The sequence below is a fragment of the Leptonychotes weddellii genome, chromosome 6, assembly GCF_054177405.1.
Source record: "Leptonychotes weddellii isolate Sample4059 chromosome 6, ASM5417740v2, whole genome shotgun sequence".
Classification (NCBI taxonomy): domain Eukaryota; kingdom Metazoa; phylum Chordata; class Mammalia; order Carnivora; family Phocidae; genus Leptonychotes; species Leptonychotes weddellii.
Genome location: NC_138374.1, coordinates 29,406,266 through 29,428,921, shown reverse-complemented (window position 1 = coordinate 29,428,921; position 22,656 = coordinate 29,406,266). Strand labels below are relative to the sequence as shown.

Below are 22,656 nucleotides of genomic sequence, written 5' to 3'. Positions count from 1 at the left end.
AAAAAAAAAAAAAAAGAACACGATCATGCTGGTGCCTTGACTTGGAACATCCCAAAACTGTGAGAAATAAGTTTCAGTTGTTTTTAAACCACCCAGTCTGTGGTATTTTGTTAAACTGGCCTGAAAAGACTAAGACACTGGTTAACAACAATGTCCAATTGTTGAAGAATGAGAAATACCATGAAATGAAGTATACTACAATCCTTAATACACTTTATCTTTCTATGAACCAAAAGGCGTCTAGAGAGCATCAGTGACCACGATTCTGCATTGTACTACACACTGAAGACTATTAGGATAGCTCAAATTCAAATTTTCTATCTCTTTGTACCAATAAATAATTTAAGTTCTCCCCTAAATTCCAGTTTTCCAGAAACTAGTCACCAAATAAATCGAGTCAGTAAGCATAATGTAAAATACAACCGTAAGACAAAACAGACTAAAAACCCGCAAAAAGAAGGCTCACATGCTCACCCCCAGGAGCACATACACTGAACCCAAGAGGTCTGTAGCTGTAGGTGGGACGCATATTTGTAGAAGCCCCCAATGTAGAGTCTGTGACAGCAGACAGTGAGCAGCAATGGCAAATTCTGCAACCAGAATCTTTCATTACCTATTTTCCTAAGAAGCAAATGGCAAGGGAGGTGGGTAACACAGACTTCTTAAAAACAAACAAAACAAACAAACCAAAACAAAAAAACCTTTTTTTCTCATGATATTATCGTGAAGCCAGAAATCACTGAGCTCAAACTCCTCAACTTTCTTTTCTTTTTTTTTTTTTAAAAGATTTTATTTAGGGGCACCTGGGTGGCTCAGTTGGTTGGGCGACTGCCTTCGGCTCAGGTCATGATCCTGGAGTCCCGGGATCGAGTCCCGCATCGGGCTCCCTGCTCGGCAGGGAGTCTGCTTCTCCCTCTGACATCCCCTCTCTCATGCTCTCTCTCTCTCTCTCTCAAATAAATAAATAAAATCTTTAAAAAAAAAAAAAAGATTTTATTTATTTGACAGAGAGACAGTGAGAGAGGGAACACAAGCAGGGTGAGTGGGAGAGGGAAAAGCAGGCTTCCCACCAAGCAGGGAGCCCAATGCAGGGCTCGATCCCAGGACCCCGGGATCATGAGCTGAGCCGAAGGCAGACACTTAATGACTGAGCCACCCAGGCGCCCCAAACTCCTCAACTTTCTTTACCATTATCAGGTTGAACCATATCAAATGCCCTGAAAGCCAAAAAGAGTCAAATATTGGAACATCACAGGACTCAAGTTAACATACAACATTATGAGGGAACCTAAGACCTCCTGTCATCGAAGACAGCCTCAAGCACGGTTTCAGGGAAATTCTCCCTAGTTGTGATTGTCTTCAATGAGTTCTGGGGTGGAGAAAGCAGGAGGGCTTGGGGTTAACAGTTGTCTAAGTTACCAAAAACTCCATTGATGAGAACTCTTCATCTTCCAAGCATCCCTATTAAAGTTTCACTGCAGAATAATTTATGAGATGTCTGAGGAATGTTGTGGGGGAAAAAAAATACATCTGACATTTAAGACTATTTTAAAACACCTCTCTTGGAAAAAGAGCTTGGAGGTGTGGCAGGTGGGGCCTTGCTGGTGCCTGGGGGAGAGCTGAAGTGTTGAGCGGTTTGGGGCAGAGGCCTGGCACAGCTTCAAAGCTCCGAGGCCCAGGCGGGCTCTCCCAGGCCCTCTGAGGCGCGACCAGGCAGAGACGGCATCTCTGTTCCGACCCGGGGCCTCCGCACTTTGTTTGCCCTTCAAGGTTCCCTGCTGCCTAAGGAAACATGCAAAATATTTCCGTGAAGGACCGCTGTGTGGAAGCAACAGGAAATAAAGGTTTACTCCAGTGACTCCCTGCTAATAAAGAGGCAGGGGTCGCATCTGAGAATCACCGTTTTCCAAGCGACTTGTTATTTTTACCAGATGTTTTCAAAGGCAGGGCTTGTGCACGGTATTTGAGAGGTGTTTTTGTTTTCTGGAATAAAGAGGACTTGACCATAAGATACATTCTAATTGAGCAGTAAAAGCCAACCCAAACTCAACATGACATGGGAAAAGTAACCTCCTCAGAAACAGGACTTCTAAATTTTCTTAGGGTATAAAAGGAATGAAGCATTTGTATCTGAAACTTCCTGACGGAGGTAAAAATCGAGACGTTCTTAGAAAATTCAACCTTTACCATCTCTAACAAAGGTCTTAGGCTAAGGACACTTCACTGGACAGTGTGGCCCCAGTATAAAAACTGGAGTCAGAAGCACCTGAGGGTCCCACCATGACCTCTTCCTTCTCCCACACACTTGCCCACCTCCCGCCACCAGCACCATCTCCATTTGGTGGAAGCACCTAGGAATAGAGCACTCTTGCATGCTACTCCCACAGCAAGCCTTCCCAAGCTGCGCCATATGTCTCAAAAGTTCCCCTCTATCTCGTCCCAGCCCCAACGAGCTAAGCGGCCTCATTCACGCCCTTCAAATGGCTCCCATAGCCTCCAAAAATATTTTCTAGAATGGGACCGATCCCCAAAAAAGGATGGATGACAGATTTCCACAGCCCCAACCCACCTGGACATGGGAACTGCCTGTTGCCCGCCTTTCTCTCCCCCATATATATAAGCTGCACACTTCTGTTAATTTACATATTTGCCTAATGCACTATCTTCTGTCTACGGATTACTCAGAGCAACACATCTGGCTCAGAACATGAGCCTCTAGAGAGCAGTGTTTTCAGCCTCATCATACGGAGAAAGACGGAGGGGAAAGAGGCTGTTCTCCTAAAGAAACGTGCGGGGAAAGCGCCGGGTTGCGAGTCTGACAGAGCCGTCATGACTGGGCCTCTGTTCCCCAGCTAGCATCGAAGGGTAACTTCCTTTGCCTCCTTTAACTTCACTTTCCTCTTCTGCAAAGCATGAAATAATAAAACCTCTCTTTGGGGTGATTGTGAGGACTAAACCGGATACGTGAAAAACCTTGTACATACAGAGGAATGAGTCCTGCGTCAACCATTGTTGCTTTTCCCAAACTCTGCCTACACCTTTTATAAATAGTTCCTTTATTTAAATCTCCTTAAATTACCTGATTTGAATGTGCCATAGGATTCCTGCCAGGACTCCCAATATGCTTAGTAAGTGACATTTGCCTTGACTTGCCTTCCCCGCTTCTCCCCTAGTATATGGTTTTCTACCTAAGAAAAATTTGCTCCTTTAAAAATATATAAATTTGGGGCGCCTGGGTGGCTCACTTGTTAAGCGTCTGCCTTCGGCTCAGGTCATGATCACAGGGTCCTGGGATCGAGCCCCGCATCGGGCTCCCTGCTCCGCGGGAAGCCTGCTTCTCCCTCTCCCACTCCCTCTGCTTGTGTTCCCTCTCTCGCTATGTCTCTCTCTATCAAATAAATAAATAAAAATCTTTAAAAATAAATAAATAAAAATATATAACCTTTTACTCTTCAATGTTTAGTTACTTCCATTTTGTTCCAATGCTCAAGTTGTTGTGTAAGTCTGATTTACCCAAATTATAAATTCTGGCATCATGTCTGATTCACCCTGAGTTTGAAGTTTCGGAGTTTCGCACTCATTTACAGGGCTGTGAAATCGCAAGGCTGGGGCATCTGGGTGGCTCAGTCGTTAAGCGTCTGCCTTCAGCTCAAGTCATGATCCCAGGGTCCTGGGATTGAGCCCCGTGTCAGGCTCTCTGCTCAGCGGGAAGCCTCCTTCTCCCTCTCTCTGCTGCTCCCCCTGCTTGTGCTCTCTTGCTGTCTCTCTCTCTCAAATAAATAAATAAAATCTTAAAAAAAAATCGCAAGGCTAACAGGACCCTCACACATCACCTGGGCCAGCATCTTCCAAAACATGCTCCACAAAATACTGTTGTCAGAAAAGATGTTCTAGAATCTAACAAATTTGCAACGTCTTTCCACGGTGACTCTCAGTGACATATTTAGGCATCTGAGTAGTCTGGCCATAGGGAATCCTGTTGCAATTCAGTAAGGCAGCATTCTGTTCATTTATTTGTCCACAGAACGGTTGCCCCACCCCTCCCTCTAGCGTCCCCGTTAACATCCTGCAGAACAAATTTCTACAAACTACCCCTGGAATGGGAGAGAAGAAACAGAAAAACTCCCTTCCCTAAAGTCAGTTAGCAAATGGCAGAGGTGGCATCAGGCCTAGACCTCTCCGACCCCCAGACCCCAGTTCTTCTCCCTATACCAGAGGGTCTCTAACTTCATCATACAGCGGCCAGCCAGGAGTGCTCGTGAATATTGCAGACTGCTGAGCTCGGCCCCCAGACTGTCTCATTCAGCGGGGCGGCTGTGCATTTCCAACAGTCCTCGGGGGGCTGCTGCTGTGGGAAGGAAGCCGCTTTGAGAACCACTGCCCTACACCCATCTACAGTGGCTCGGGAGCCAGGGAGTGCCCCAGCCTAAGGAGTGAAGACCCTGTGGGGAACAGAAGCCAAGGCATTGACACAGGAAACCGCCTACATGAATCTACATGACAACAGGGTTAATAACTAACAATTCAACACATAAGGCTTTACCTAACAAACAGCCAAACAGTCCAGAGTCAAAAAAAACTACAAAAACTGGACAGTGGGATTTCGCTAGAGGTGAAAGGATAGGAAAGCCTGAGTTAAAAAAAAAAAAAAAAGGATAATTGGGAAGAGCATTCCAAGTGGCAACAATGGTTCCTATCATCCAAATATTTGTTTGCGGAATGGAAGGGACCTGGCTGTGCATGTCTTTGGAGAGCACCCTGGTTCTTACATTTGAATATGAGTGTGACTGCTATTTCAAAAATTCACAGCAAAACACTTCATGCAAAATATAGTAGCTTCTCTCCAAAGGAGTGATTTGGAGGATCTCGCAAAGGTCTTCCTGCTCCCTTTCCAGCTGTAGCTTCACTTCCCCTGCTCGGGTCCCCTGTAGCCCACCTCCAAGACATTAAACCAAGGGCCAAGCAAAGCTGGCCACCGAGTCTATAAGCCAGCTGACTCACGCTTTTCTTGGGAAGTGGGAGTAAAACGGTCAAAACAGGCCTTCTGCAAGTGCCTTCTAATGGAGCTTTGATGAAGTGCAACACTTTCAAGACCTCTCCCCTATACCTACCTCCCCCCCAAAAAAAGAATTATCTGGGAAAATAATTTTTATAAGTTGGCTACAGCACATTTTCTCAAAAGGAATAGCCAAGTATGAAAACACCATTCTCCATGATCACTTCCGGAGCTAGCGTTAACACACCGTGGCCCCTAATTACAGCCTTGCAGTGCTATCGCTGGCTACCGCTTTCCAAGCAACCATAATGACCTCGCTAGGGTAGGGAAACGGCAAGCCTGACTCTCACGCACTCACTTGCAGCATCACTGAAAACTGGTTAACACCGGGTAAGATGCAAGTGACAACCACTGGGATATCAACTGCCCTCCCAGCTGAAGCAGAGAAAGCACACTGGTGAATCGCAGGGCAAGTCAGGAGGAGAGTGGAGACGAAGAACACTGGGGTTCAGGTGGGAGAGGTTACTTCCAAGGGGCTGTGCTGATGGCAGGAGGAAGTGGGACGCAGGACAGGAAGGGTGAAGGAACTGATGGTTCGTGAACACCTGCTCTGTGCCATACACCGTTGGGTCCTTCACCGACTCTCTCTCGACAACCTCAAAGTCCTATGAGGTGGACGGATGTCTTCATTTACAACGCCCTGCAAGTGTAAGGTCAAACACCTGGCAAACACCTACATGGGGACTTTAGCTTTGGTTTGTCTGAATCCAAAGGTGGTGGTCTTTGACGTTGTAAGATTTATAAGTGACGTAAGACCCTGTACCTTCTCCTGAAGTTAGCTAAACCAGGGTAAACACACTCTCCAGTCTTTTCCAAAGAGTTATAATTTCAAATATGGTGAAATCATTAAATAAATTTGAGTCATACACACATACACACAATGTATTTGCCAAAATGTAACATATTTTTTTTTTTAAGATTTTATTTATTTATTTGAGAGAGAGAGAATGAGAGCGAGCGAGTACACGAGAGGGGGGAGGGTCAGAGGGAGAAGCAGACCCCCCGCCGAGCAGGGAGCCCGACGCGGGACTCGATCCCAGGACTCCGGGATCATGACCTGAGCCGAAGGCAGTCGCTTAACCAACTGAGCCACCCAGGCGCCCCGAAAATGTAACATATTTAAGTATCATAAAGTTCTAAGCTAGTTATGGATGGGGGAAATTTTTGAACCATTTGTTAAAAATTATCACCATGGGCAATGCATTTGATGCCTTTGAAGGTGTCTGGACACATGAGTGGCCAGAAATTCAATCTTTCCTTTTCTCCTCCAGGATGTACACAAAAGCAACAAAGAAATGGGGGGGGGGCGGGGTGGGGAGGAGAAACATGGCATTTCAGTAAATTTAGGATAGAACCCACACACTCAAAAGCTGTGTATTACCAGGAGTGGTTCAGAAACACGCAGAGATAGGTACATCTTCAAATTCAGATGTTTCCACATCATGCAAAATGACACCACTAGTAAACAGGTACAGACCTGTCGACACGCCTGGCACTGTCTGTAAGCTTTCTACAGACCAAGGTTTTTAATCATCACATCCTGCCTCTAAGATAAAGACTATCTTAGAAATGATGAAACCGAGGCCCAGTAAGAAGAAGTAACTGGCCAAGACCATGGAGTTCAACAGTAAATGGAGAAACTAAGACTTAAACCCAGGCCCTTAGGCTCTAGAGCCCACACTGATAACTACCCAAGAGGGAGTGCCTATCCCGCAGCAGATGTATGGGATTATCAGTATTCCAGGATTTTAGTAGCAAAAGAGGAAAAGAGCCTAAATACCATTCATAGACGACTGTTTATGGGCTCTGACACATCTACTCAACAGAAACAACAAAACTACCAACGACCATGAGGTAGCTCAAAATGTGAGATGGAATGATTTCTAGGATTATGGTTAAATAGAAAAGCCAAGTTCAAAACACCATGGATAGTATGAAGTCATTTGCGGGAAGAAAACAGACAGACCTACAGATTTACAGATGCTGAGAAAATCTCCAGCATAGTTTACAAGAAACCGGTGCCCAGCATTGCTTCTGAAGAGAGGGCCGGGCACAGGAATTCAGAGAGAGAGAGAGATGAAAGATTTACTTTCCATCACAAATATTTTTCTAATTTTTGAATTCTGAACATGGTCACATATCACCTACTTATTTAAAGCAAATTCAAAGACAAAAGTTATTTGAAGAAAATCACAATGGAATGTCTTCCAACTTAATTCTGAGTGGGGAGGGTGAGAAGTGACCAGAACACCCTGTGATAATTCTCTATTCATTTCACTGAATAATTTTTCATAGTAGTGATTTCGAAATACTTAGAACTAAAAAAATAAATTTAAAATGCCATCCACTTTCTTCCACTGGGACACCTGCTTCTTAAAAATGCAATGGATAAATAGCAAGGAAGAATTCCCTGTGTAGATAGTAGTAAGAGGTGTTTCAATGTGTGTGCACGCGGTGTGCACGAGAAAGCATGAGAAATCCCTAACAAAATCAAATGAAGAGGGCCGGTAGTGACCCAGCACAGCCACTGTGTGGCTGAAATAGCAATGGGCATGTCACCTCCGTGCCACTAAAGAAATGGAGTCTCTCATGTCCTACAAAACACGCAAGGCATCTTGCCTTGCCAAATTTAAACGGGGACATTATTTTTAAGTTACTATAATTAGTTCCCATTTGTCTATGAATCAGCCTTTATGAGGCAGTAGCATCTAAGCCCCATCAGATGAAACCTGAGGCGACATCATCTCTGTTTACTATTTTGAAAAGAAAGAGAGGGTGCCAAGTTTCCTGCAACAGCCGATTCAAACGCTGAAATTTGGAGGACAGAATGTCCTGTTGTCCACGTTTGAAGATAGGACTATATTTTCATCTAATACATCAGTCCCAGGTTCAGCTGGTAACAGGAAGGAATTGAATTCCAGAGCTCAAAAATAGGACTTAAGTACTAAACCACCTTTCACTGCTCATATAGAATTTTACATTTTAACCCCTGACGCTGCAGCATGTTTTAAAAGTGTCCATGTTAATGAACACACATGAACATATTTTAATCTAAGGGTATCTGCTTAAGCAACGAGAGACTGGCAAATACAAGTGTTTTAAACCGATATTCACATTCCTCGATACACCCCTTTCATAACTAAGTTCCTTACAAGAAATGAACTGCTTCAATACCAAATATAAAGGCAGGGGGAGGGGAAGTGTTCCTGTTTGGCCTGGGCTTCCCCCGAATGAAACAGCTCCTTGAAGGGTCTCTGAAAGGAGGTACATAAACACAGTAGAATCGTTTGGTCTCCAAAGGGAGTATGGCCAGACAGTAGGCAGTTAGGATCTGGACAAGGTTTAAACTGGCAACCTTAGGAAGCTTCAGAGACCCAACTGCAGGGAACAAGTTCAATACTGGAATTCACAGAGGACATCAGTTAGCAGTACACCAGGGGATCACGGCACATTGGAGTGAGGGCAGTAGGGAGAGAAGTAGTAAATACACTATTCACTGATCACCAGATTTACTATAGCAAATGCTTAATGTTTTTGTGCACACCCATGTGCCCTTGATAAATGTGTAGAGGTACCCTATCTTTCATTGCAAATACCATGGGTTCTAGGCCCGCTCTCCACATTTACCAGCCAGGCTCCCTTTGGCAAACCATTTTAACCCATCAGCTTCTCATTTGTGCCCCTCGGATACAACAACAAGAGACAGGTGACAAGGGAATAACATCTGTCCTATCTAATCTCACAGGAATCTAAAATAACCCAAAGTAAGTTTTATAGTTTTTAAAATTTAGCAAATATTTATGTAACACGACAGACCAGGCACAAGGTGTTGTGCGAGCCGTACATTTTTTAAGATAAGCATGCATATATAGCATTGAGATATACATGAATATAGATCAGAGAAGGGGAAATGAGGGCGGGCAGCGTTAAACACAGGCCTGAGATTACATCGGAATTTTAACCGAAAGCTGAGACCCAAACAATGGCTTTATTTTGCCAAAACCACAGGCAGGAGCTGCCTGGAATGCTGTCATACTAACTTGCCCTCATCACCTTGGAAGACTCAGAGACTCGTGTCCAAGTCTTCCTTTTAACAATCCTCTGATACAGGGTACTAGTATTATCCCTGTCGTATAGGTAAGAAAACGAAGGCCCAGAGAGGCTCAATAACTTGCCCGTGGTTATATAACCAGGGAGCGGGCTCTGAACTTTGGTCGTCTGAGTCCAGACTCTGTTCTATCATACGCTATACTATGGAGCCTGTCGTAATTGTTAGGATGATGATGATGTATTATAATAAACCCCTTGTATTAATCCCGATTCCGCAAATGAGGAACATGAAGCTCAGAGGTGAAATTACAAGCAAGCCAAGATCATGAAGTGAGCCCACGGCAGAGAGAATGTGAAAGTCCATGTGACTCTGGCCTGAGCACGATTAACCGCCACGTTAATAAGCTCTGATCCACAAATATTTATTCTGCCCCTTCTGCGCCCTAAAACACTTTTTTAAAAAGGCAAGGGGTTGGTGGTGGTGTTCCGTCAGGAGCTGGAAAGGCTCTCATAGCACCTCAATGCTAAATCAGCCCCACCTAACAGGCCAAAGACCAGAGCCCTGCACACAGCAGGTGCCCTGTGAGAGCTGATGCCAGTAAGGATGACGATGGCAGAAAGATTTGAAATGTTAGTATGTGGTTTCAAAAGGGAATGTGACTACTCCATTTGGAGGGGGAAAAACCCTAAGGGCAGAATACAGACAATTTCTAAAACAATGTGAACAGGTGTGGTCTCCACTGACAGAACACTTCAGGTACTTTGTTAATTCCTATTAATCTTTCAACTCCTGAGGTAGGATCACCAAACACCCGGGTTCTCCCTGGACTTTCTAGGTAGTCTCATGTCCCGGGAAACCCCTCGGTCGGTCACCCTAGAGGGCAAACATCAGGTTTTGTACTCTTGACCTTTCAGGCCCAACCCCCTTGGTTCTAGCCCAGTTCTGTGCAAACAGAAGACGCTCAATATGTCTTAGCCGGTTAGATGGATGAAAGGAGCATTACTTTATTATTTCCAAGTACACTCATTTCCACTATACAAATGTTGCCAAGCAGCAGTCCCTGCACTGCTAAAATGACTATGTGAGAATCATTTTAATTAGCACTTTCATTGTTTGTATGCAAATGCACATTCCTAAAGTGGGTCCTCTAAAAAGCTTTCCCTAAACCAACATCCCTTACTGAGATTTTTCCAGTAAATCTTTGTCCATAGACAGTAAAGAGATAAACTTCCAGCCAGCCTGAGTCTTAACAATCCAGAATCTGTAAAGGAGTTAAGAAGCTTTTCTTTATAGGAATGGCAAGTCTAAAATGAGGGAATGTGAGGCACTTCCAGGCGCCAGGATAGAGCTGCTCCTTGACTTATTCATCCCAAAATAGGATGGCGACTCAGAGGGCACTCTCCCAGTACCGAGTTCCTCTTGCAAAAAAGTGGAACACCCTGTGGCTGGGCCCCCCGCATTAGAGTCCTCAGAGTTATCGAAAGCAAACTTTCCAGCCTCCCCCAGATGTCCTGCTTCCAGCTCAGGCAGCCCGTCCGCTCTGCTGGCCCATCCCTCGCCTATTCCCTTCCTTTGGCTCTCTGACCCAGGGGCTGGGCGGCCTTGGTCTTTTGCCTCAGCTCAGGGAGAGGCCCAGATGCTCCTTGAGAATTCAACTCTGGCAGAGGTATCCATGGACCCAGCCCAGCCCTGCCCTGGGTGGGAATTCTGAAGAGCTGGTCTCTTGGGGAGTCAGGGTGGGAATAAAAGTTCTGGGCGGTCAACATGGCCGACTCCTGTCCTGAGTCACTAACTCAGCTCTGCATGGTTATACCAGGCAGCCCAGAGAGCCAGTCACAACTTAAAATTAGCGAGAACACGATGGTGAGAAGCTAAGTCTTGGAAAGGCAAACAGGGAGGCAGAGGTTATCTAAGCTTGGAGAAAAACTCCTGTGGTCCAAAGAGGCCAGGGAAGACTACAGCCAGGAAGGCCCTGTAAAGTCCTTTAAATGGCTGCAAAGCACTCCTAGCATGGAATGCTTTATTCTCATGTCTGGGCCACAGGAAGACAGAACAGAGTTGAGGCTGAACAAAGGACAGTAGCATTTATCAGTCAGACGAAAGTCCAAAAGGCTAATGTCTGGGATGCGTTAAAACACGTGAGAAATGTGAATAACCATCAGGGGTAGGTTTCTGTTTTTTGGTTTGTTTGCAAAGCTATGATCAGCTTGACAAGAAAAGCAAAGAAGTATAGGCCTGCTTGGGGAACCCAGTGTCATGTTACAGAGAGCAGAGAAACAGCTCCTCGCCGGTGCTGAGGGAACGTTCTTCGTGATGGAAAAGGCAACTCTGGTAAGAAACAACTGGAGTGGAAGACAGGTGTGGAGCTGGGAGAGCAACAGCTACTTTAAGTCAAGTCAGGTTTCTAGGCTCAGATGAATCACATCCACAGACAGCCAAAGTACGGACACGTGTCACAGATGAATCACTGTCAGGAATCCTTCAGAAACCTCAAAGAAAGGAATGGTGTTCAAAGATATGGAACTAATTCACAAAAGGAAGATTCTAGAAGTATATGCCAAGAGGCTTGGCATTCATGTCCAGCAGAATTCTAGCCTGGAGTATTTTTTTAAAAAGATTTTATTTATTTTTTTGAGAGAGAGAGCGAGCAAGAGCATGAGCAAGGGGGAGGAGCAGAGGGAGAGGGAGAAGTAGACTCCCCGCTGAGCAAGAAGCCCGATGCGGGACTCGATCCCAGGACTCCAGGATCATGACCTGAGCTGAAGGTAGATGCTTAACCAACTAAGCCACCCAGGCACCCCTAGCCTGGAGTATTAAATAGATGAATACCCAAGAAAGAGTGACAATCGCCAAAAACTGACAGAGGTTCACTATAAATAAGTATCAGATTAACCAATTCCCGTTTTTGTTAGATTTATAAGATGGATAGTTCATATGAGTGTAACTTCCCTTGAGCTGGGCTTTAATAGTTCAATGATATTCTTGTGAATATGAATAGGAGCACTGAGGCAGATTTATGCAGAGATGAATGAGCCATCAGCCTGTCAGACGCGTGGACTCAGCCCTGTCCCATACATGAGGCTTATATCTAGAGGTAATACACATGAGGGAGGGCTCGTCACCTTGTGAAGAGACAAAAGCTGGATATTAAAAGTTCCTCACAGGTTGTAAGGTGAATCAAATCTAACAAGATGAAATTTAAGATGAATACATGTAAAGTCTACGCATGTAGGGGGGACACTGGGGAGGAGGTAGTACTCTGGTTGACCACCTGCTTCACACAAATTCCAAGATCCTGAATTGGTTTCTGAAAAAAGCAGTCAAGTTTAGTTGCATGAGGGGGTCCTTGTGATGATCCTCAGAGAGCTTCCAGCTGAGATCCCAACTCAGCTCTGGGACCCCAACAGAGCCCCTTCTAATGCTCTCATTCGTAACTACAGAGAAGTTACGGCACCACAGAGAAAGAGTACACACACCTGGATGAGAGCTCATTGTGGGGGCTCAGGGAGGCCTCTACTTAGGGTATGTCTTAGGAGACACCAGCAGTGTGATAGCTGATACCTTAGAAACACCTTCTGGTCAACATCTGCTATAGTCAAAGCTGGTTCTGTTCCGAGATCGACATTCTCAAACTAGCCAACATAGGGACCACTGCTGGCAGGGTGGGTCGGGGGAGTGGATGTCAGCAACACTTAACATTGGGTGATACCCTTCTCACCCAGTGACCTGTGACTGACAGGCTAAGATCCCTAAAGGGAAGCGCCTGGTTGGAGTGCCTTCTTATTAGCTCATCGGTCAGACAAGCATCTTTGGAGTTATTTTTCCCAAGGAAAGGGATGTCCCTGGAGGAAATGAGTAGATGCCAAGCAGAAAATATAGCAAATCAAGATACTTCCTGATGCAATCCAAATCCTTGGCTGATGTACTTGTAGCTCAATACCTGGAACTCAAGACCAGCCCAGGGAGAATCAGAAACAGGCTCCTAAGTGGCTGGGAGCCAAGAAGGTCCAAAGTGGCTTTGGAAGCCCTGCAAAACCAAAGACACTGGGCGTGTTCCAAGCCACAGGATTTCTGAGCTACTGGGGGCACTGGACATCATCTCACTTTAAAAAAAAGAAAGAAAAGAAAAAGAGAGGAATATGGAAGTGCTAAGGGAGAGCAGTGTTGCAGAGTTCCCTAAAGTAAAAAAGAAAATCTGAAGACCCTGGTCTCTAAAGTATTTTTACCAAAACGGGCATTTTTTTGGGGGGGGGGCATATACTGTTTGGTCAATTAACAGAGGAACCCCAAGGTTCACACCAGTCACCCTGCCTCCCAGCACTGAGTGGACCTTGTAGTCCTGGAACTGACCCTGAGGTACTTTGGACCAGGGGTGATGGGCAGGGAGCTGAGATGATCCACAGTGAACTGGAACCAACCTCACGAAACTGCGTCATCCATGAAAAGGCAGTAAGGGAACTCACCACACCCCACCCTCCGTCACACCAAGACTTTAACCCTAGATGGAACATTCTACACATCAGATATCATCCAAAAGCTCAGAGGCAAGTTCTGGAGACGGAAAATACACAAGCAGCATTTCTAGACACCCCCCCAATGTACTGCGTTCTCCAAGGATGGGTCTGGAAACCGACAGACACCCTGTCTTTTCTACTGGTACAGAATGGTTCAGGCACATGCCCACTCTCGTTCTCTGAAGGCTTCCCTTTCTCAGGGTTCTGACAGCTCTCTGCTTGCTCCAAGAAGGAAACTTCCACTGTGCACGACCAGTCTTGAACACATGCTCCATCAGGGCAATGTGGAGACGGGAGCAGCAATGACAGCAGCTAGAAGGGGACAGGCTGAAGCACTGAATGCTGGACACTGCCAACCCTGAGTCCGCAATTCCTCTATTTACTTAGAAACAGTTGCCGATGCTCGCCCTGACCAAAGATAAACTAGGACAAACCCGGAAAGGGAAGGGGAAGCGGTGAGGTAAGGGCTGTTGTAAACCTGGCACAATGCAGAGGAAAAGTTCCTCGCGTTGTCAGGACACGGTTTTCCTCCCTGGGAGAAGGAGGAGATAACATACCCCTGTGAACGGGGACGTGAGGCCGCGACCACAGGCTCGGCAGAGGCAGAGGCTCGCCCTCTTCACACACTTAGAAGTCCCGCGCAGACAAGTTTGGAGGCTTCCGTGGCCCTAGTGCAAAGGCCATGGCATTTGGAGTCAGAGAAGGTGAATGTGAGTCCTAGCTCTGCCTTGAGCAAGCTGTGTGACATCAGGTCAGGCACTCACCCTCTCTGAGTTTCTGTTCTCCATGAACTATAAAAAGAATAGTTCTTTCTGGGCCAGCTGATCTCACAGTTTTCTTCCAGATCTAATAGTCTGCTATAAACTGATATTGCAACACAGCAGTCAGGCCTCCACTCAGCAAACATTTGCTGAATACATTCTGCATGTCTAGGGACGAGGACAGTCCTGTACTCAACGAACCAGGCAGCAGCCTGTAAACAAGTCTCTACAGTGCCATGGGAGAGACATGTGGACTGGGCGAAGGGTCGGCCCACCCAGCAGAGAAGGGAGCAGAGTGAAAGCAGGAACAGCGTCCCAGCAGCGACGCCTGGGCCCGCGCGTGGAGGAGGGAAGAATTTGGCTGAGGGAATAATATGTAATAAAAGCACACAGGAGGGCGCCTGGGTGGCTCAGTTGGTTAAGCGACTGCCTTCAGCTCAGGTCACGATCCTGGAGTTCCAGGATCAAGTTCCCACATCAGGCTCCCTGATCAGCGGGGAGTCTGCTTCTTCCTCTGACCCTCCCCGCTCTTGTGCTCTCTCTCCTCATTCTCTCTCAAATAAATAAAATCTTAAAAAAAAAAAAAAAAATAGCACACAGGAATGACCCAACAGGGCATGCATGGTGGGAGTTCAGAGCTAAAGGGCCTCATAAGCCATGCTAAGAAGAGCTGCCACCCAGCATCCCCAGACCCCCTCAACTTCCTTGCTGTCCACCTCAACAGCTCCCTGCATGGCCACACTCTCAGGGTGGGTGTAGGCCTACACTGGGTCAACCATCAAGCAACCGTCCAATCTCTACCCCCCCGCCCTCCAGCCTCTCCCTTTGTCCCGGAGTCACACAGCCAGGCCACACCTGCTGTTCACTAGGTTTCCTCCCAGGCACTCGGCAGGCCTTGCTCTTGCTCCGCCCCTCGTGCCCAGCCCATGGCAGCTGTGCCAAATAGTTTCCATCTTCCTCAGAGCCACAAGCACATCCCACCCACCCCACTCATGCTCAGTAGAGGACTTCCACCTCCTCTGTTCCTGGGCATGACTGTCCAAGCCCAGCTCCCGTAGCAACCCTTCTGTCCACCTGTCCCAAGTTCCTTCCTAAATAACCCCGGCCAAGCTGTGGCTATATCTGCTCGCAAGTACAAAAGAAAGTAAAAAGACTCCATTAAGAAACAAAAACCACAGTCATCGACCAACGCGGGCTGTTGCCCACGCATCTGACCAGACTCTGAAACAAGCACATCTAAGTGGGATAAGGTCCGGGGATATACTCCGTAGGCCAAAAAGCATTATGTAAGTATTAGCTACTCCACAGCTGTCATCTGAATAAAGGACTACAAATAAATGTAAATCTGATGTTGAAGAGACAAAGAGATTTGTTTTAATAAACAAATCAATGAATCTGATGTTGAAGAGACAATCTAAAAGCGGTGCAAAATCCACAGTATCTTCAGGCATGTGAACGAAGAATGCAGCCTAGAATCTGTCAGAGCCTTTTTTTTTTTTTTTAAAGATTTTGTTTATTTATTTGTCAGAGAGAGAGAGCACAAGGAGGGGGAGCGGCAGGCAGAGCAGTAGAGGGAGAAGCAGGCTCCCCGGCGAGCAAGGAGCCCGATGTGGGACTCGATCCCAGGACCCCGGGATCATGACCTGAGCCGAAGGCAGACGCTTAACGGCTGAGCCACCCAGGTTCCCTGTCAGAGCCTTTAAAACAACCCCGAGGCCCTTGCAAGACCAGACTCTGGTCCCTGCTGGGCTCCGACACACACAGCCGACTCAAGCAGCACAGAATCATGGCAGCGCCATTTATTTCTGAAATAAATGTCCTCAAGTATGCCAATATATTTAATATAAAATCCAGGGGCGCCTGGGTGGCTCAGTCGTTAGGCGTCTGCCTTCGGCTCAGGTCATGATCCCAGGGTCCTGGGATCAAGCCCCGCATCGGGCTCCCTGCTTCGCGGGAGGCCTGCTTCTCCCTCTCCCACTCCCCCTGCTTGTGCTCCCTCTCTCACTGTGTCTCTCTCTGTCAAATAAATAAAATCAATCTTAAAAAGAGAAAGGTTTAATATAAAATCCATATACAAGACATTTAATGTATATTACATACAGTATACTGTATGTGTATGGATGTGTATCTATTTCTATTTCCATGCTCTATGTGCCATTATACGCTGTCAGCCAATGAAAAGAAGCCGATCACACTCTCGGCCAACTGCAGACATGGCCCCACCACAAAACACCCACAGCGGCCTCTAGGACACCATCCTGTGTCAATCATATTCTAGAACATGTCCTGTTTACTCTGTGAAAGCCTCTCTGTCTGCCATTTATTTATTTATGTTTTTATTTGTTCCAGTCAACAGTTTTGCCACACAGTGGCCAAGAGATGGTATGGAACTGGTGTCGGACCTGCCACGAAGACATAAAGGAAAAGTGTGACCCAGGATTGTACAATTCAAGTGTTAAGACTGTCCAGCTAGTGAAGAGGAGTCCACTTCCAGACCTGGGAGCACCAATCATCGGAAATATTCTACAGAATGCCAAGAAGATAAAAATCTTTCTTCCTAGTTCACCTCTGCCCCATCCACTAAGCAGAGCTACCAAGTTCTCTCCCAGTGCAGTGAGTGCAGGGTTGTGCTGAGAGCTTGCTGAGTACAAATCCCATTACACTTAGCTCTTCCACGTATATTAGAGGCAAGCATGAGGAATTCCTGATGACATGAGGAACTTTCTCCACTGAGACTCTGCTCTTCCAACCCCGTAAAACTTGTTATGGGGCCAGAACAGCAGAGCTTCCCAAAACTCATGCCCAGAACTGAGAGTGACATATGACAGAGAATTCTAGGCAGTTAACCTTTGAGGGGAACCCAGATACGATCTCATTTAATGCAAGAAAGAAATGAAGCCCAGGGCGGGGAGGTTGTTCTAAGGTTGGTGGCAAGTCAGGGCCTGCAGGTGGCCAGGGTGAGGAGACCTGGCTCCTCGGTGATGGGCTCGCACTTTAAACCCAGAAACTGAAGGACAAAGATGTTGTCTGCATTCTGGCTAGCATTCTGCTTACAAGGAGGTTACAAGAATAATTTTAAGAGGAAAAAAGGGATTATTAGAAGAAACAAACTGCCCATCACAAAGCTCATAAAATGGGAATGGTTTAGATTAAATTCACATCCTTATTAAAGTGTTAGGTTGGTGTGTTGGCTTGGTCGTGTTTGGTGCAAAGTTCCTTTCCTGTAACCTTTCTAGTTACTTTGGAAGGTACCAGGGCTCAAAAACTAACAACTGTGGTTCGTGAAAATGGTGACTTCTGTCATCCAGTTTTAGGTTTTGGTCTTATTGTAACAAGGGGAAAAAAAACCCTGAAAAATGTTCCGCTCCTTCAAGTTCAGTAGTTCAATTTGAAAGAAGGAAAAAAAAAAAAAAGGGAACTATTAAAGAGAAAATATAATTAGATTTATATAAATGTTCCCAACATGGTAATTTTATGAGCAAACCATATTATGCAGAGTACATGATATGTTTCAAAACTAATATAATGACTTGGTATTTGTAAAGAATGCTCCAAAAATTACATTATTGCTCTCTTTCCTTCCTCTCATTGAAATATGCACAAATCTCTTTAAGGAAAAAATATTTGTTTTCACTACTCCACTGCTCCAAATATTTTTCTCCCTATCATCTTAAATTTAATTTCCATTATTTATAAAGGAGGATACAAAAATGATGTTTTGCTGAACCTCAAGATCCCCTGATTTTTCAAGAATAGGTTTTAAACGGACACTCTAAGTCATGGGTTATGAAACCAAAAGCCTGAGAGGGCCAAGCAAGTGATAAGTGGGTGGTGTGGGGACTACAGCAAACTGGAACCCAAATGCCTCCCTCCACCCCCAACCAAGGGGACAACCACTGGTTCTCACTCTAGCCCACGCCGCTCCCATGCAAGAACATGGCTCGATACTGCAACATATTCTAATTGTCAAGAGGAGTTAGAAATCAAATTATGCGAAATCTTCTGACTTAAAATTCTGGCCACTTACTTCAAAAAACTTAAAACTGGTGTTTTGTGGGCAGCTAGTTTGCAACCTGCCACAACAGACAGGATGCCATAAACGTAATTAACTCAGGGAACAAATGCAACATCTAGAAACACAAACTTTGTTGGAAAATGAAGGATGATCTCTATATACTTCTTTTAAAACCTGTATTCCTCTGTAATAACTTTTCTCTGGAACAGGCAGGCAGAAAGAGGGAATAAATGAACTTGAGAAAAACACGAAATTAGTTGCTGGAAAGCAAAAAAGGTAAAGGTATCTCTTTCCCTTTTTTTGTTCAAATAGAAGAGTATTTCCAGCTTTTGAGTCCACGTTGGGACAATTCTGGCAGTTGCAAATTTCACTGAGGTTAGGCTGCTTTGAACAGAGCTATCTTCCCTAATCTTTCTCTCACAGAAATGCCATACAGAGCCGGTAACCTGTCACTCAGAGTCACTTTTATAAGAGTAAGCTAATGGTTTGTGTGACTAAGCAAGAAGGCATGACAACTGGGTGGAGGGGTGTCACCTCCTAAAAATGTGAACGTATTATATATGCAGACTGGGCCTGTGCATAAGTACCTTAGAGGGGTTCTTGAGCCCTCTCCCAAAAAAGCCTAAGAAACAATACCTAACTGATTATAATGGTGAAAGTTCAATTGTGCAAGTTCAAGCACAAGCAGTTATTTTTTTTCCAGCATACCTCTGCAGGAGCCATTTTTTATTTAATCACTGCCATAATCAGCAAACCAGAGAAAATCTCTCTGAGTGAGGAAAACAGAGTGAGTCATCTCCATGTTGATAAGGAGACTGCAGGATGAGGGCACCGTGCTGTGAGGTAGGTATCAGATGGTGCCTGGTCTAAATTAGTCAGTGGAGCGATCAGAATGATTTCTTCCCATGATGTTCAGTAATCACGGGAGATGATGATGAGCTCCCCGTTTTAGTGACAGGACCAGTACCATCTAATGTTTACTTCCCCAAACCAGGGAGGAAAAAGAAAGGCAAAAGAGCTTACTCACTCTCTATTTGTGGTCACTGGATGGAAAAGGAGAAAAATATCTTATTTTTACACATGGCCGACAAATGTGATCAAACTTCCTGTTTGAAAAGTACAAAATCAAATGTGTAAATCTCCTGGAGAAATACCAACACCTCAAAAATGTCACTGCTGCCAGAAATGAATAGCTTGTCTTTGCAGGACACGGTAACTTTGGCCAGAAAGTGACCCTATGAAACTCTGGTGACACAAACCAATACAGCAAGCCCAGGGAGACACTTTTAGACACTGACCCCTGCGGAGGCTGCCTCCAAGGGCACATGGCCCAACAGCAGCGTAGGACCCTGCAGTGTTGGTATCAGACCCTGAATTCCAGCCTTCACTTAAGGAAAGGTGACAACTCATGCAAATTCCATGTTGAGCATTTCCCTCCAGTAGCTGAGATTCTTAAGGAAAATGAATTTGAGTTGCTTTTAAATTGGACTGAGCTCTGGGGTTAGAAACTGTCAATTACTGGATTCCAAATTCCATGTCTTATTCCACAATGCAACAATACTTTGCTTCAAACGGTGGCAGAGAGATGTCCGGTTGAAACAGCAATAATTTGTGTTTCAACTCACGGCAAGCCCACCTCATTTCAAATTCATATTTTGTCTAAAGCTGTGGAATAAAATATCAGCCAGAAACAGCCTTAAATCCTTTCTGAAAGAAGGGAAGGAAGGAGGAAAGAAAGCAATTGGACTGACTGATATATGCAAAATATATGCAAAAATTTGAAATTCAAGTTAAAGAAGCCTAGTCCCAACCTGCTGATGAACATGGAGCCTCAGAACAAATAAAGGCAATGGACACTCAACAGGCAATGTCTTCAATCCAAAAACACATCGAGCAAGAGCACTTAAAAAACCAAGTAATGAAGGAACTTTAAGCTTTCTATTTCTAGGTCATATATTAAAGGCTAAAAGGGATACTTATCATGCTTTTTAAAGCTAATACATAAACATGATACAAAAAAATTTAGAAGTTGTTAAAAAACAAAACAACGGAGTACGTTCAAAGATCTTACTAGTTTCATCCACTGAGTCACAAATCGGGCAGCCTCCCATCTAGCAAAAGGAGCTCTGAGGAACTACACAAAATGGAAGATTTTTTATAGGCAGAAGGAGGTGGGGCAAAGAAGTTATTCTAGTGGATTGTTCCAGGTAAGGTCACCTTCCTTTGGGGGAAGGCAGGGGTCTATCAGGCAGATCCCCTCCTCAGTAGTGCTGACCAGGTAATTCCAGATTGACTGTTAAAGGTTACATAGTTAGGCTAGGTTTTAAGTCTTGGTTTGCGGACAGGGGCTTAGCACAAGTGACTCCACTTTGGATTTTTTTTTTTCTTTTAAAGTATAAAAGGGTATAGAATGAAAAGTAAGCATCCTTCCTACACCACTGCCCTCCCCAAAAGGCTACTACTCTCTAGCATCTCCTCCTGAGATGGTCTACATGCATACAAGCACCAAGGCACTGTTCTGCTTTTCAACTTAAGGAGGATACCACCATTTTTTAGTGCCTGACCACTCAGTCTCCGAGGACATGAGAAGGTACTAGCCTTTTCTTTCTTTTTTTTTTTCTTAATTCCTAAAAGCACTTACTAAGAAGGAATCAGGGAGGAGAAATCCTCCTCCCATGATTGTCAGTAAGTTTCATTCTTTTTAATCATATTTAAGTTCCAAAAGACAAAATTAAAACCTGGGTTGGTGTCAATCATCACGATTGACATTCCATTCCACTGAAAGCTTCATTTTGCTATAAACCATTGGTTATGGATAGAGAATGCTACATAATCAATGTTTATTAGATGCTCCAGAAGTCCCATGGAGAATATTTTCAATGGAATATGAGGGCTTGGAAATACATGAAAATGCAAGTTAGGGCTTCCCATTGCCCAAGCAATATTTGAAACAGTACATTCTAGAAGGCTGCTTATCACACTGCCCTCAACAGCTGCATGGGTTTCCTATTTTGTCATGTCCAGAAAAGGCATGAAAAGACCAGGCCTGGGGAAGAGGTGACAGTGTCCTCAAAGAAGGGATTCCTAAAAGATCCTGAAAAGTCTCTGGAGAGGGCTGAGAGGCTCACCAGGGCAGTCAGAGACGAAGTCCAGGGGGACAGGGAGGTGGCCAGCCAACTTTGAGGGGCGACTTCAAGAAGGCAGCGAAAATGTCTATGGGGCCTGGAGATAACAAGACTAAAGAAACTCACCAGGAGGGCGCCTGGGTGGCTCAGTTGGTTAAGCGACTGCCTTCGGCTCAGGTCATGATCCTGGAGTCCCTGGATCGAGTCCCGCATCGAGCTCCCTGCTTGGCAGGGAGTCTGCTTCTCCCTCTGACCCTCCCCCCTCTCATGTACTCGTTCTCCCTCATTCTCTCTCTCTCAAATCAATAAAGTCTTTAAAAAAAAAAAAAAAAGAAAGAAACTCACCAGGTAGTGCAAAAATGGAAAAACTAAGGAACCCAATGAGAATGTGCTTGAAGCTCAATAGGGCGATTTGTCTTAAAAACGGACAAAAACAATATGGAGCGGTGCATTTTGTGCCCAAAGCCCACAAATAGATAAAAATGTGTAGGATTCAGAACGGATTTCCTCCCGTCAGCCGATGGCAGTTGAGGGACATGGGTGCTACCTGAAATGCATCTCTCTCCTACAACCATCATGGTATATTTTTGCTGCTTTTTATCTTATAACATTTATCCTTGATATTTCAGAGATGTTCTAAATATTTCCTACATTGTGGTTCTACAAACCAAAAAAAGGCGTTTGGCCTTTTCATAGAATGTGATCATATCTAACTTTGATTGCACAACTAATGACTTTCATGCACTGTTTTTCACTTTAGTGAGCCTTCATTTAATGAACTTTTGGGGCACGTGGGTGACTCAGTCAGTTAAGTGTCTGACTCTTGATTTCGGCTCAGGTCATGATCTCAGGGTTATGAGATCAAGCCCTGCATCAGGCTCTGCCTGCTTAAGATTCTCTCTCTCTCTCTCCCTCCTCCTCTGCACCCTCTCCCTCTCTAAAAATAAATAAATAAAATAAAATAAAATAATGAACTTTTGGATGGTATGATTATAGGATGAAAAACCCAAAATGTGAATTAACAGTGAATTAAACTTAGTCATCAAAATGGCTTGCAGAAGTTCTAGTACAGATAAAGAACAGTGTAGTTTACAGGCTATTAATGGCAAAAGATGCTGGAACCTTCTGCTTGCC

At 45.0% G+C, this 22,656-nt stretch overlaps 1 protein-coding gene and 1 long non-coding RNA gene across 47 annotated transcripts in view; both read right to left on the bottom strand.

Moving 5' to 3' along the window:
* SORBS1 (sorbin and SH3 domain containing 1) overlaps window positions 1-22,656 on the bottom strand; it is a 223,372-nt gene that overhangs the window by 134,323 nt on the left and 66,393 nt on the right. The window lies entirely within an intron of this gene.
* On the bottom strand, window positions 6,822-21,799 carry LOC145722165 (uncharacterized). The gene is made up of 2 exons (XR_014146242.1): window positions 16,080-21,799; window positions 6,822-15,868 (listed from the first exon to the last, which is right to left on the bottom strand). It is a non-coding gene; the product is annotated as an uncharacterized LOC145722165 (long non-coding RNA).